This window comes from Hemitrygon akajei, unplaced genomic scaffold, assembly GCF_048418815.1.
Source record: "Hemitrygon akajei unplaced genomic scaffold, sHemAka1.3 Scf000057, whole genome shotgun sequence".
Classification (NCBI taxonomy): Eukaryota; Metazoa; Chordata; class Chondrichthyes; order Myliobatiformes; family Dasyatidae; genus Hemitrygon; species Hemitrygon akajei.
In genome coordinates this window covers 5,435,806-5,452,186 of record NW_027331943.1, presented here as the reverse complement: position 1 = coordinate 5,452,186, position 16,381 = coordinate 5,435,806, and the positions used below count along the sequence as shown (strand labels likewise).

The window sequence follows — 16,381 nt, the reverse complement described above, 5'->3', positions numbered from 1 at the left end:
TACACATATCTGCTAAATGCATGTAATCGCATTTGTTACATTATTAGCCAGAAAGGGCTATTTTGTTGAAATGGAAAGATGTTTCTGCTCCTACTTTGATACAATGGTTCTCTCAGGTGATGCTATGTCTTAGTTTGGAGAAAATCAGAAGTAGAACTTTTGATGCTCGATTTGATTTTGAGAAAAGCTGGGGTTCATTCGCCCACTACTATAATCTTGTTTGAGTTAATTAATATGGTTTCCTTCAGAGTTTTCTTTAAATAGATTTGAGTTGGCGGATTGATTTTGTTTAATGGAAGCTTATATGATGTATGGCTCCAGGGTTGTGCTCCCAATGTTTTTTCTCTCGCTTTTTTCAGTTTGTAGGGTTTTTCTTTTAGTTAGTTAGTAGGGGTTCTTTTTATCCCCCTCAAAAGTATTCGTAACACATTTTTTTATATTATTATTGATATATTGCTCAGCTTTATTAATCAGTTATTTGCTAATTTTATTCTTTATTGTACATAATGACATATTGACTTAATGTATCCTTTTTATTTGATCTTCAATAATAATTAATAAAAAAGATTTTAAAATGAGGAGATGTCAGGGGTAAGTTTTTAATGCAGAGTGTGGTGTGTGTGTGGAATGGCCTGCCGGTGGCAGTGGTGGAGGCGGAAATGATAGGGTCTTTTAAGAGGGTCCTGGATGGATACATGGAGCTTAGACAAATATAGCGCTATGGGTAAGACTAGTTAGTTCTAAGGAAAGGACACGTTCGGTACAGCTTTGTGGGCCGAAAGGCCTGTATTGAGCTGTAGGTTTTCTATGTTTCTAACATTTAAACATACTTTTGAATAAGTACTTGAATAGCAGTGTTTAGAGGGATATAGGCTAAATGAATGCAAGTAGGATTAGATTATTTGGCACTCTGGTTGACATGGATGAATTGGACCAAAATGCTTATTTCCATCCTATACAACTCTTCTCCTCCATGTTTGTACGTCCATTGCACTCATATCCTTCCTACACTGCAGTGACCAAAACTGCACACAGAAAGGGCCTTATGAAGGAACTCAGAAAGATTTCTACAGATAGGTTAGGTATCAACTGGCCGATGAGCCTTACTTCTGTCATGTGTAAATTACTCAAAAGAATTCTAAGGATCATTATTTATCTTCCACTTGAAAGGTGTAGCCACGGGCACTTGCATGACACCTGCTATGCTTGCCTTTTCGTCAACGATGTGTAAGAGTTGATGTTTCAAGCCTTCACTGGCATTGCTTCCCAATTATTCCTCTGCTACATCGACGATGGCATTGGTGCTTCCTGCATCCATGCTGAGCTCATTGATTTCATCAACTTTGCCTCCAACTTACACCCTGCCCTCAGATTTATTTGCCGCATTTCTGACACTTCTCTCCCTTTTCTCGATCCTTCTGACTCTATCACTGGAGACAGTCTATCGACTGATATGTTTTATAAACCCACTGACTCTCATGACTTCTTTCCACCCCATCCCTCATGAAAACACCATCCCCTTCTCACATTCCCCATCTCCACCAGATCTGATCTCAGAATAAGGCTTTTTCAATCCAGAACTACTGAGATGTCCTCATTCTTCCCTTCCTCTGTCATCAATGCTGCCCTCATCCACATCTCTTCCATTTCGCACACATCTGCCCTTGCCCTTCCTCCTCACCAGGGATAGCCCTACTCATCCTCACCCACCACCCCAGTAGCCTCCATGACCAGTACATAAATCTTTGTAACTTTTGCCATATCCAATGAAATCCCACCACCAAGCATGTCTTACCCTCCTCCCCACTTTCTGCTTTCTGTTCCTTATGTGACTCCCTAGTCCACTCATTCCTCCCCACTGATCTCCATCCTGGAGCTTAACTTTGCAAATGGAACAAGTGCCTCTCCTGCCCTTATACATCCTCCCTCACTACCATTCAGGACACCGAACAGTCCTTCCAGGTGAGGCGACATTTCACCTGTGAGTCTGTTGGGGTCATCTACTATTTGTGGTGCTCCAGGCATGGTCTCTTGTATATCAGTGAGACCCGATGTAGATTGCCAAGTGTCTTCACTCTGCCTGCCGCAAAAAGCAGGATCTCCTGATGGCCACCTATTTCAATGCTACTTTCCATTCCCATTCTGACATGGCAGTTCATGGACTCCACTACTGCCGCAATGAGGCCACACTTAGTTTAGAGAAGCAACACCTCATACAGTATTCTGTCTGGGTAGCCTCCAACCTGATGACGTGAACATCAATTTCTCGAACTTCCAGCAATTGCTAGCCCCCTCTGCTTCACCATTGCCCGTTCATGTTTTCCCCTCTCATCCTTACCCGCCCATCACCTCCCTCTGGTTCTCTCCTCCTTCCCTTTCTTCCATGGTCTTCTGTCATCTCATGTAAGACGTACTCCCTTTTCAGCTCTTTATCGCTTTCACCAATCGACTTCCCAGGACTTTATGTCACCTCTCCTCCTCCTAGTTCCACCTAACACTCACTACCTTGTATTTCTTCCTCCCTCACCCCATATTCTCTCTCTTACTTATCATCTTTTTTCTCCAATTCTGATGAAGAGTCTTGGCCTGAAACGTCAACTGTTTACTCTTTTTCACAGATGCTGCCTGGCCTGCTGAGTTCCTCCACCATTTTATGTGTGCTGCTTGTTAGAAGCTGCAGTTGGATGCACTTCTCACAGTTGTAGATGTCAGGGATATGGAGATACAGTATCTCTGCCTTCCTACACCCTGCAAGGGGAACGTTTTACTACTTTGCCTTTCATCCCTATTGTCCTAGCTGAGCAGATATAAAGAAGAGGAGCAAAAAACTTGAGCTTTTCTTCCTTTGCTTTCGCTGAGTGAAGCTTCAAAGATCTAAAGCCCTAAGATCACCACTCTCACTCTGTCTCCTGACAAATGTTGTGTTTGCTGTGGATAGTGTGGAGGGGTGTCAGATGTTACAACGGGACATTGATAGGATGCCGAACTGGGCTGAGAAGTGGCAGATGCAGTTCAACCCAGATAGGTGTGAGGTGGTTCATTTTGGTAGGTCAAATATGATGGCAGAATATAGTATTAAAGGCAAAACTCTTGGCAGTGCGGAGGATCAGAGGGATCTTGGGATCCGAGTCCATAGAACACACAAAGCCGCTACACAGGTTGACTCTGTGGCTAAGATGGCATTGGCCTTCATCAATTGTGGGATTGAGTTTAAGAACCGAAAGGTAATGTTGCAGCTATATAGGACACTGGTCAGATTCCACTTCGAGTACTGTGCTCAATTCTAGTTGCCTTACTAGAGGAAGGATGTGGAAACCATAGAAAGGGTGCAGAGGAGATTTACAAGGATGTTGCCTGAATTGGGGAGCATGCCTTATGAGAATAGGTTGAGTGAACTCGGCCTTTTCTCCTTGGAGCGGTGGAGTTTGAGAGATGGCCTGATAGAGGTGTCCAAGATGATGAGAGGCATTGATCGTGTGGATAGTCAGAGGCTTTTCCACAGGACTGAAATGGCTAGCATGAGAGGGCATAGTTTAAGGTGCTTGGAAGTAAGTACAGAGCAGATGTCAGGGATAAGTTTTTTTTACGCAGAGAGAGGTGAGTGCGTGGAATGGGCTGCCGGCGGCGGTGGTGGAGGCGGAAACGATACGGTCTTTTAAGAGACTCCAAGATGGTTACATGGATCTCACAAAAAGAGGGCTATGGGTAAAGCCTAGGTAGGTCTAAGGTAGGGACATGTTCGGCACAGCTCTGTGGGCCGAGAGGCCCATATTGTGCTGTAGGTTTTCTATGTTTCTACTCAGAAGACGGCCACTGGTTTGTCCAACCTTCCTTTAATTTGCTCTTACTAATCAATCCCAAATGCCGATTGGCCACTAGTTGATTGGTCACCGATTGCTCTATTGCACTGCCGTGAGCTGCCCCTCGGACAATGAGCCGTATTGAAGTCCCCTCCTCTCCAGATCTCCGATGTCCAGGTTGGCCACTAGTCAAAGCCACCGGACTTACCTCTCAGTGATGACCGTGTCAATACCAGCAACATGACACTGGCAACCGAGTACATTGTCTTAGACAAGACACCTGCCAAATCTAATGCCACTCCCCTTCGCACTACATATGGACTGCCGTCTATGTATGCATATTGACCTGTTGTCCGCACATGTTCATTGATCTCTTTCCCTCTCTGCAATGTGAATACTCCAGTTGAAGCCATCTCCTGCGTGTGTGCTTTTATTTGATATGTAGTTACACAGACACAATTCAGGCTGACATTAACTGACATTGACTCAAACTACCTGCGTCTCAATATCACCAAGACCAAGGATATGGTGGTGGACTTTAGGAGATCTAGGCCTCATATGGAGCCAGTGATCATTAATGGAGAATGTGTGGAGCAGGTTAAGACCTACAAGTATCTGGGAGTACAGTTAGACGAGAAGCTAGACTGGACTGCCAACACAGATGCCTTGTGCAGGAAGGCACAGAGTAGACTGTACTTCCTAAGAAGGTTGGCGTCATTCAATGTCTGTAGTGAGATGCTGAAGATGTTCTATAGGTCAGTTGTGGAGAGCGCCCTCTTCTTTGTGGTGGCGTGTTGGGGAGGAAGCATTAAGAAGAGGGACGCCTCACGTCTTAATAAGCTGGTAAGGAAGGCGGGCTCTGTCGTGGGCAAAGTACTGGAGAGTTTAACATCGGTAGCTGAGCGAAGGGCGCTGAGTAGGCTACGGTCAATTATGGATAACTCTGAACATCCTCTACATAGCACCATCCAGAGACAGAGAAGCAGTTTCAGCGACAGGTTACTATCGATGCAATGCTCCTCAGACAGGATGAAGAGGTCAATACTCCCCAATGCCATTAGGCTTTACAATTCTACCGCCAGGACTTAAGAACTTTTTAAAAGCTATTATTAATGCTTTTTGAGATAGTGATTTAGATGCATATCATATTTTTTTACTGAGTTAAGTATTGTATGTAATTAGTTTTGCTACAACAAGTGTATGGGACATTGGAAAAAAAAGTTGAATTTCCCCATGGGGATGAATAAAGTATCTATCTATCTATCTATCTATCTATCTATCTATCTATCTATCTATCTATCTATCTATCTATCTATCTATCTATCTATCTATCTATCTATCTATCTATCTATCTATCTATCTATCTATCTATATATCTATTGATCTGTTGTCCCCACATATTCATTGATCACTTTCCCACTCTGCAATGTGAATACTCCAGTTAAAGCCATCTCCTGCGTGTGTACTTCTATTTGATATGTAGTTACACAGACACAATGCAGGCTGACATTTGAGTACAGAAGTGATGACCATAAGTTTCTCTATTCCTCCAACCCTGAGACAATTTTAGATCCAGATTATTTGTTGTTCTCACAGTTCCAGTCCAAGAAATGCATTTGTCTCTTTCACATTTTGCAAGGGTCATGTAAGAAACGGCAAGAAAAAAATACACAGATATAACTGTTACTAAAAATGTTATTGGTGGCTTATTATACAAATGCCCGAAGTGAACATGCTGAACCCATCAGCACGCAATGCAACAAGGACTACTCACTTGGAATAACTTTACAATTGACTTAAATTGTGATGCTCCTGTCAATATTGTTATGTCATTCTGGGTGCAGTAAGAATTAGGCTGAGTGATGACACCTGACAGCTTTTCAAACATTTTTAGAATGTAGAAAGGCACCAACTCTATGAATTAATGTATACTCCAATATAATTTAGGAATTAACCTTCTTACATTGCATAAACAACTGATTAACACATGTGCACAAACTGCATTCCATTCCAACAGTTGCTACATTCTCTCATGACTCACGTGGTCCTTTTCGTGGGTGCAGACTTCTAGGGAGCACGAGCACACTTCAGATTAGCATCATGCACTGCATCCCACATCAATAGCAGTTCGAAAGGCCGAAAACTGTGCACTAGCAGCAACTCACGGTAATAGCAAGGATTGAAAGAGTCATCTTGGGTTGAAGGAACCCTGACTCCAGCTGTCCTGAATCCGCTATGGGAGAGTGGGGCTAGTCCAGTCTTGGCCAGACACATCCCCCAAAATACATCATCAATGGGGTATAGTTCAAGGTCTTGGGCTATGTGGTAAATGATGTGAGCTGTATACACAGACATAAGTATGCCCGCTCCACTAACGTATGGGGGGTACGACTTGATGGTGGTCACGATTTCTGGCACATAATACTTGCTCGACTTCTGGCGTTTGGGCCCAAACCCATAAACGAGATGGCCCACAAACAGGTGTTGGTGAACCTTCATGCCTAGCAAGTAATCAACCATGTTATCGGTGTTGGCAAATACATCATCATCTCCATTGAAGATGAATTTAGCACTGGGGCAAAATTCACTGACCCACTGCAGCAACTTGTATTGTTTGAGGGTGAGGTTGAAAAAGGTATCCAAGAAATCCCATTGTAGGACATCTCTGTGTTCTCTGTTTTCAATGGCTAACAGCTGATTCAAATTCCTCCTTTCCTTTTGGTCAGGAGAGACACCAGAGATAAAGACTCTTTAGGACCCCATTGAATTCGCGTTCTCTGCCCCAGGTCTTCCTTACCATTTCCCGCCGATCCTGGTTGAAAGGGTGAGATTTGATCACCAGGAGCAGGAAAACATTCTGAGATCCTTCTCGACCACCACATTTGTCTGGGACATTTAGAATCATGTCAAATTCTCGACAGTGTTTATACATCAAGAAGTTTTTTATGTGCTCTTTCTCTTGATGAAATGAGGACAGGTGCAACAATGTCGTGTTCGTGTGGCACTTTGGCTTGAGCACTGATTTAGTTGCATCAGCAGTAACAACCTTGGGCAGGTCATTGCGATGAAAAGTTTCTGCAACATCATCAGTCTCTCGACGTTGGGCATTATCCCAGGACATGAAGAACAATCCCAGAGTAATCAGAACACCCAACCCTACTTTCTCATAGAATTGCTGATGTCTTCTCATCTTTCACCTGAAATAGGGAAAACATATGGATAAATTCAAAGAAAACTTTACATTTACATGATGCTTGAGAAGAATGGGAAGTTTAAACTGCAATGAGTTTCACTAATGCTTTGTAATATTGTCCTCAAAATAGTGATGAGGCAAGGAATAGGGAAGGCCCTACACACTGTTGAAAGTTTAATTAACCTGAAGCATTCCATCCCAGCAGAAAAACAAATCAAACTATAGGATACCATCTCTGTCATTAAACTGAAAATCGCATAGTTTTTTTCTGGGCCTTAAAGATATATGATTCCAAATGCTTTATTCCACCTCGCTTCACAGCTCTCATCACTCCTCTCGGGGCTTAATCTGAGCTGGGCCAGACATAGAGCAATATAGCACAATGCAGACATTTTGGTCCATGATATTGCACCTGTTAATCTGCTCCAAGATCAATTGATCCTTACTCTCTCAAATAGCTGTCCATTTTTCTTTCATCCGTGTGTCTATCTAAAAGCCTCTTAAATCTCACTGATGCATCTACCCTTATCACTACCCAGGCTGTGCATTCCATACAACCACAATTTTCTTTTTGTTAAAAAAAATACTACTTCTGACAAACCCCTATACTTTTCTCTAATCACCTTAACATTATGCCCCCTCATATTAGTCATTTCTGCCTGGGAAAATGTTGTTGGCTCTCCATTCTATCGATGCCTCTTATCAACTTATACACCTCTATCAAATCGCCACTCCCCACCCACCCCCCAACCCCACCTTTGCTCTAAAGAGTAAGGTCCCAGCTCGTTCACCATTCAGGTTGAGTTCACAGGTTACTGATACTATGGATGATGATGCATTATTGACCATTGATTAGTAACTGAATATATGGCAGTGCAGGGAAGGTAACGTGTTAGCATAGGTACTGAAAGCATCTGATTTTCATGGTATTTCAACCTGGTCTATGTATGCCTACAATAGGAGAAACAAAGAGAAGTATACTCAAGGACCTTGGCTTTTTGCTTCTATTTTAACCAGAGAATTGTATTCAAAGTTAAATTAGCAGTGGCCCACCCACCCTGCCATCCATTGGTCAAGCCACTTTATGAAAGGCTACAACTAAGGCATAACTAGTCCCAATGGCAAGGTTGATTCCACCCAGTCATTCAGTAGTAAGCAATTGTGACATGACAGCGAAGCCATCGCAGGCCCATATCTATTGAAGGAAAACGGCACCAGCATCAGCTACGGCAGGAATTTACGCTTCATGAAGAGCAGTGAACCTTGGACTCCAAGAGTCTAGAAAAAAGCACAAGTAACTGATAGCAGAACAGGGCAGATAGTTAGCATGATCCACAATGTGTATGAGTAAAACCTTGGATGCCAGGAGCCCTGAATAGACACCAGTGACTGACAGCAGAACGATGTGTACAAGTAAAACTATTTGCACTGGGATGCAACTTGTGTCACTTTAGAATTATGGAATCCTAGAGTAATGCGATCTAAACAGGCCCTTCGGCCCAACTGGTCCATACCAACCACAGCATCCTCCCTGCTAGTCCCAGTTGTCTAGTTTGGCCCATAACTCTCCAAGCCTCTCCCTTCCATGTACCTGACCAAATGCCTGTTAAATGTTGCAGTTGAACCCACTTCAAGCACTTCCACTGGTAGCTACATCCGGGTACTCACTGTTCTCTGTGTACAGAAGTTATCACCAAGGTCTGTTTTCAATTTTTCCCCTCTTCTCTTCTATCTGTGACCTCTCATGTTGGACTCTCGAACTTTCCAATAATGACAATCTACCTTATCAATACCCCTTACGATTTTAAACTTCTGAGGTCACCTCTCATTCTCCAAGGAATAAAGGTCCAGCATGGCCAACCTCTCTGCAACCCAGGCCCTCTAGTCCAAAAATCATCCTCGTAAATTCCTTCTGCACCCTCTCCAACTTGACAGCGTCCTTCCTATAACAGGGTAACCAAAATTGTAGATAATGTTCCAAAAGTGGTCTCAACAAAAACTTATGTAACTGCAAATAATGCCCCGTCCCTAAACTCTACACAATAACTGATGAAGGCTAGCATGCTAAACGCTTTTTTCACCATCTTGCTTTTCAGTGAACTATGCATTTGTCCGTGCCTTGCCTTTCATTGTATAAGCCCTACTCCATTTGAATGTCTATCACCTCACATATCACCATATAACAATTACAGCATGGAAACAGGCCATCTCAGCCCTTCTACTCCGTGTCGAATGCTTGCTCTCACCTAGTCCCACGGGCCCGCACTCAGCCCACAACCCTCCATTCCTTTCCTGCCCATATACCTATCCAATTTTACTTTAAATGATAATGTTGTACCCGTCTCTACCACTTCTACTGGAACCTTGTTCCACACAGCTACAACTCTCCGAGTAAAGAAGTTCCCCCTCCTGTTACCATTAAGCTTTTACCCCCTAACTCTAAACTCATGTCCTTTACCTTGAATTTCCCATACTCTCAATGGAAAAAGCCTATCCACGTCAACCCTATCTATCCCCCTCGTAATTTTAAATACCTCAATTAAGTCCCCACTCAAGCTTCTAAGCTCCAAAGAATAAAAATCTAACTTGTTCAACCTTTCTCTGTAACTTAGGTGCTGAAACCCAGGGAACATTCTAATAAATCTCATCTGTACCCTCTCTATTTTGTTGACAACTTCCCTAAAATTCGGTGACCAGAAAAGTACACGGTATTCCAAATTTGGCCTCAACAATATCTTGTACAATTTAAACATTACATCCCAATTCCTATACTCAATGCTCTGATTTATAAAGGCCAGCAAACCAAAAGCTTTGCTCACCACCATATCCACGAGATTCCACCGTCAGAGAACTATGCGCCATTATTCCTAGATCACACTGTTCTACTGCATTCTTCAATGCCCTACCATTTACCATGTATGTTCTATTTTGATTAGTCCTACCAAAAAGTAGCACCTCACACTTATCAGCATTAAACTCCATCTGCCATCGTTCAGCCCACTCTTCTAACTGGCCTAAATCTCTCTGTAAGCTTTGAAAATCTACTTCATTACTTCATTATCCACAACGCCACCTACCTTAGTATCATCTGCATGCTTACTAATCCAATTTACCACCCCATCATCCAGATCATTGATGCATATGACAAACAATATTGGACCAAGTACAGATCCCTGAGGCACACCACTAGTCACCGGCCTCCACCCTGACAGTTATCCACCACTGCACTCTGGCATCTCCCATCTAGCCACTGTTGAATCCATTTTACTATTCAATATTAATACCTGACGATTGAACCTTCCTAACTAACCTTCCGTGTGGAACCTTGTCAAAGGCCTCACTGAAGTCCATATAGACAACATCCACTGCTTTACCCTCGTCAACATTCCCTTTAACCTCTTCAAAAAATTCAATGTTCTGTCAAACATGAGCTTCCAGGCACAAGTCCATGTTGACTGCTCCTAATCAGACCCTGTCTATCCACATAATTATATATACCATATCTAAGATTACTTTCCATTAATTTACCCACCACTGACGTCACAATTACAGGCCTATAATTTCTAGGTTTACTCTTAGAACCTTTTTTCAACAATGGAACCACATGAGATATACGCCAATCCTCCGGCACCACCACCTATTCTAATGATATTTGAAATATTTCTGTCAGTGCCCCTGCTATTTCTACACTAACTTCCCTTAAGGTCCTAACGAATATCCTGTCAGTTCCCGGAGACTTATCTACTTGTATAACCCTTAATAGAGCCAGTACTTCCTCTTCTTTAAACAGCTCAGGTATTTGTAAAGTAATGGTGATAGCGGAGTAACACACCGACGGGAGTAACGTGAATAGACCCGTTAGTCAGGAAAGTCATCTGATTGATAAGGTTATTTATTTCCAATAAGTCAACACGAATCTGATGGTGAAATATGTTGTACTCTTTTGGACGTGGTTATGTCCAGTTTGTAATCTCCACATAGTTGTTGTCCTTCATTGTAATGGCCCAATTGTGGCCAAATATTTAAGATTGCAGTGTGGAGTTAAATCTGGCGAAAGGGAATGTCCTGTGTTCAAAAGAAAAGATTATTCCAAAATCATAACTTTTCACCAGAGTTCACATGGCCCGTCCTGCTACTGTGTCTTTCCTATAAGCCCACAGCGATTTCTGCCCTCAGCTGTCACTGAAGTTTATAGTCTGACAGTAAATTGGTCCCAAAGTAAAAAATAATTTCATGCGATGACACCACCCGATCTGAACCAGGATGCGGGTCGCGGTTGCTCCCTGGAGCAGATCGATTTGTCGTGAGATACAGTATGTAATCATTGTCACCGTCTACTGAGGTACAAAATTAAGCCTGGATCAGAACCATTAGCTCGAAGGAGTTTTTGTGTCGTTTAGTTCCTGCGCTGTGGAGCAGGGTCTGGAGTTACGGGCTGATGAGTGTGAGTGCAGGCTTATGTGTGTGTTGTCAACTGAACATTACTCTGATTGTGTTCACTTACTGTTTGGTCCCACGGAATTCCGGTGCTCGGATTCGCTGCTAACAGAATCAGGAGCTCAGCACAGAGTAAACACAGAGACTGTACTGGGTGGGCGACGTTATGATGAGTTAATACGCCCCCTTGTGACGGCAGGTTTTCTAGTGTTTCTTCTTATGGTCCGGGGCCCCCATTCCGGGTCTTGATCTGGACCGCGGACTCCGGACTCCGGGTCTTGTAGCCGTCCTTCCTTTCACCCTTTGAGTCAATAAGTCACACCTGTGGATCATTGTGGCTTGTTTGGACTCAAGGAGGCGCACCTGATGCCCATCGGCTGGTCGGTGGATATAAGGGGCTGTGAGACTGAGTCTGGGATACAGAGAGAGATGATGAGAATTAATCTAAGGGAATTGGGGGTGCAGGAATTCACATTAAAGTGTTGCTGGGCATGGGTGAGAGAACATAGGTCAGGGTAATTTTAGCTTAAGGGGTACAGGGTTTTTTTTTATAGGATATGATGGATAAACAGAAATAAGGTACTAGGGTGGGGAGGATAAAGTGTAGGTTAGGGTATGTGTATGTGTGCGATTGGGTGAAGGGATTTAGAATGGGAGTCCATCGCATACTCTGGAACAGAAGGAGGCGGCAATGCACCATTAAGTTGGGTGCCAACCGGCGTAAAACACGACAGAGAGAGAGAGCGAGAGGGAGAGTTTAGATGGGGGTCGTCCTGCTCTGAACCTGTTTTGTCCTGCTTCCCTGGTAGGCGCTGGTCCCGCGGTTCCGTCCGGTTTGCCCAGCTGGCGCTGTCGCGCTGTCGCGCTGTCCGACTGTCCATCCCGTATTGACCTCCTCGTCCTGTGTTGCGCTGGTCGCCCTGTTTTCCCTGTGCAGACCCGTGCGCCATGTTTGTCCTGCTGGTGCTTTTCGGCCGATCTTCGTTCCTGTTCGCCCTGTCTTGGAGTACCCACCGCTAATCAACTAGTTATGTGAGTCAGTCTCGGAGTCATCCTGGACTTAGCCCCCTTCCTATCCCTTGCTTCCGTCGGGTAGGTCAGGCCAGATTGCCGTTACCTGGCGGAGGGCTCTGCCCCTTTTCCTACCCCTCCCACCCCTCGTCGGGGTCAGGCCGGATTGCCGTTACCTGGCGGAGGGCTCTGCCCCTTTTCCTACCCCTCCCACCCCTCGTCGGGGTCAGGCCGGATTGCCGTTACCTGGCGGAGGACTCTGCCTGTTTCCTACCCCTCGCTCCCGACGGGTGGTACCCCGCACCTGCCCAGTTTTACCGCGTCTTGCCCAGGCCTCTGTGTTCACGCCTGGGAGGCGGAAGTGCCAAGGAGTCATGCGGCCCGTCCGAAGGTCTCTGCCCCTTTCCTACCCCTCGCCTCCGTCAGGTAAGTCAGGCTAGATTGCCGTTACCTGGCGGAGGACCCTGCCTTGCCATGAACTCCAAGACCCTGCTTTGCCTGAACTATCGCTGAACCCCAGGATCACCTTTGAATGCCACGTTCCTCCCGCCATGGTCACTCCACCTTGTTCTATCCTTTAGTTGTCCCTGTCCTGCCCCTAGTACTTCAGTGCCTGCGTCCTGCATTTGGGTCCATTCCATGTCCCCTTATGACATTTCTACCATTTCAATACTGATTTTAACATTGTGTGGTTTTGCGGATCCCTCTGATTTTTTTTTGCAGGAGTGAGTGTGCTATTTTAGCAAAGACAACAAGTATGTGTCAGTGATATTGAAAATTAAACTTTATGAGTTAAATCTCATTGTTGATAACAAATGTCGATGTGCGCTGTGTTATGCTCCTCCGGTACCTATTAATACGGCCACTGATTGTATGTCCGTGGTCTTCTACTGCCGTTGCCCATTCAGTCCAATGTTCGACATGTTTCGCGTCCAGTGATACCTCTCTGCACAGTGCAGTAGTTCGTGATTATTTGAGTTACTGTCGTCTTCCTGGCAGATTGAATCAGTCCGCCTTTAACCACCGATCTCTCTCATTACCAAGACGATTTTTATCTCTCAGAATTGCCGCTACCTGATTTTAATCACAGCATCATTCTCCATAAACTGAGACTGTTAAACTTGACAATCCCAGGAGTTCAGCAGTTCCTGCCATATTCAAACTGCATCCGCTGGCACCGACAAACATTCCACTCTCAAAATCACTGATATTACCTTTCATCTCCATGGTGATGTTTGTTTGGAGACAGAACGTACCCTGTGCTAAGGAACAGGTCACGGAGTGACCCGCTGGTAACGCTGTGGATTTAGTTAATAATTACCACCAGGAGCTGACTGAGCATTAACCAGCGTGTGTTCATTACTTACAGAACCCGTAACACAGCCTCACTGGGACAGGGTGGTATCAGAACCTGGAGCCGCGGTACACGGTAAGAAGCTCTTTTTACTGAAATATAAACATCACAAAGGCAGTCAGACACTTTTATGAACACGAATGGAATTGATAACGTTGATCGACATTAGAACTGTAGCGAATCGCTTTTAAGTGAATTAATAATTCCCTTCATCTAATTGAACGCATCGACTTCCTGTGCAGGTCCCGCGGGGAACCGGGGCAGCTGATAGTGCTATTGGAATCGCCGCACTTTCAACCCAGCTGCGAATCATCAGCAAAGGCTCGGGAGGTGCGAGCTTCCCGCATCCCGGAACTGTCCCCGGGCTACTGCTTGCAGAAGCAGGAGGCCGATCCGCCCACACTCGGGGCTTTACCGATCCCCGACCGAGGGAACTGAGGATTCGCTTTGTTTATTCCTTCACTGGCGGGATTGATACTATCTGTCCATCCTAGACGGCATTTCGGTTGGTGTTCAAAAGTATGGAACCACCCACATTGGAGATTACAGCCAGGGCCGGGGGTGGTCGTGGGGGAAGGCGGTGTAAGGAGTTGATTGTTCCATTATATAGTTGGTTGGTGAGACCTGTTGTGGATCACCGTCTGCAGTGTTGTTTCCCTTCTGTCAGATAAGAGTGGGTAGGTGGGAAACCAGAGGAAGGTTTACCAGCCAGATATCTGCCCCTGCAAGTTTCTCTATGAGGAATCTGTTGTGATCTTGACAACAGGGGAGACCTGCTTATATACAGTACAGTTTTTTTAAAAATAACAATGCACTGGATTGTATCCGCGGATATTTAATTTAATTGGCATCCCGTATTCACTGTGACCAACGCAGATCTGACTGTGATCTCGGCTCATCACTCCTGCATCTCACCTGTAAAATCTCACTCATTTGTGTATCACTACACTGCAGGATTGCAATATTAACTGAAAGACTCTCCTTCTGCTGAATATTGAGGACGATCATTCCCATGACACACGAGACCCAGAGAGGGAGAGAGAAAAACATCTCGGCTGTCTTCAGCTGACGGTGCTTGGTTTCAGACCCTCACAAAACAGGAACTATCAAACTGTCAACTGTCAAACTCCGCGGCATACTTTATGTCTCATCGAAGTTCCCCCTCATTTTACCAAATTTCCGCGGATACAATCAAGTGCATTGTTATAAAAAAATGTATACAAGCAGGTATACATTCCATCACCAACTACTGCTCTATACATGCTGGAATCTTTCCCGCCATACCCTGGGCTCGTAGCTTGTAACTCTTACCTCACCAGGTGCTGCATTCAACTGAACCTCTGGTAGTTCTAACTAACAAAAAAAAAAAAACGATTCCTGGAAAACTCACAATGATGTCAAATGTTACAGGAAACTTTACTGATGTACTGTACATCATTGAGGTGGATACACACGGGCTGGAGAGAGGTTGCACAAGATGTGAGTGAATGAGGAGATGGAACCATGTGGGTGAGGGATCAAGGACAGTCACTGGTGGTCATTCAGCAATACACGGGCACTGAATAATACCATAGAAAAAGATTCTAAAATGACAAGCCTAGATCAAACAACAATAACATTGGCTTAGGCACATTGCCCCACCCCAAACCTTATCAAAGCGCCACAGAAAGTATCCCATCCGGATACATAACGCCTTCATAAGGCTACCACTCTACCCTTGACTGCAAGGAACTGCAGAAAACTGTGGGCACCGCTGAGGACATGACAGAAACCAGACTCCCCTCCCTGGACTGTGACTGCACTTCCCATTGCATCAGTAAAGCAGGCAGCATCAAAGATCCTCATAACCCTCGATATTCTCTCTTCTCAGCCGGGTCGGAGATTTAAAATAACATTGAAAACACATAGCACCAGGTTCCAGGAAACCTTCCAGGCTGCTGTTGTAAGCACATTGAATGTTCCCCGCGTGATAAGTTGGACTCTTGATCTCCCAGTCTAACTCGATATACACTGCGCTCTATCTGTAACCATAAGGATTTGTAACAATATGTTATCACCTCAATGTGCTGTTGTAATGTGCTGTACAAGTTTGAGAAACCCAGATCACAGGGAAAGGCTTATTTCTTGCATTTATTGGGGTTATAAAACCGGAATTATTGGCTGCGCTTCAGCAAGTCGGAACAGTGGCATGGATTCAACAAAGATAAACACAACGATGGCCACCCAGAACGAGAGGCCGTGAGAGATCTGGATCTCACTGCCTTGTCTGAATGGGCGAAAGATGGATCTACTCAGACAGATGGAGCAGTTCCCGAAGGTGCGATTACCCGGTTTAACCTTCTCTGTCTGCAAGAACACAACAGCTGGAAGGGCCGCTTCCCGCGCCCTGGAATGATGTAAAACAATTGTAGACACCGGCTATCGATCCAGGTGAAGTTTGGACCCGATGTGGGGCCGGGTAATGAAGGTAAATTTCCCGGGATAAACCTCAATGCATGAGTGCCGTCTCGGTATCACCACCCATCACGCTCCTAGGACCAGGGCAAGAGGGGCTGAGCGGCGGCTCATCTCAGTCGGTTTGTTGTG

At 44.8% G+C, this 16,381-nt stretch overlaps 1 protein-coding gene and 1 long non-coding RNA gene across 2 annotated transcripts in view; one reads left to right on the top strand and one right to left on the bottom strand.

Moving 5' to 3' along the window:
- Nucleotides 1-16,381, top strand: part of LOC140721496 (uncharacterized) — a 1,502,390-nt gene that overhangs the window by 556,653 nt on the left and 929,356 nt on the right. The window contains exon 2 of the long non-coding RNA XR_012097391.1: nt 13,811-13,870. This is a non-coding gene — a long non-coding RNA (uncharacterized lncRNA). The remainder of the gene's footprint in view (nt 1-13,810; nt 13,871-16,381) is intronic.
- LOC140721492 (uncharacterized) overlaps nt 1-16,381 on the bottom strand; it is a 692,273-nt gene that overhangs the window by 458,075 nt on the left and 217,817 nt on the right. The gene's annotated exons all lie outside the window — the stretch shown is intronic.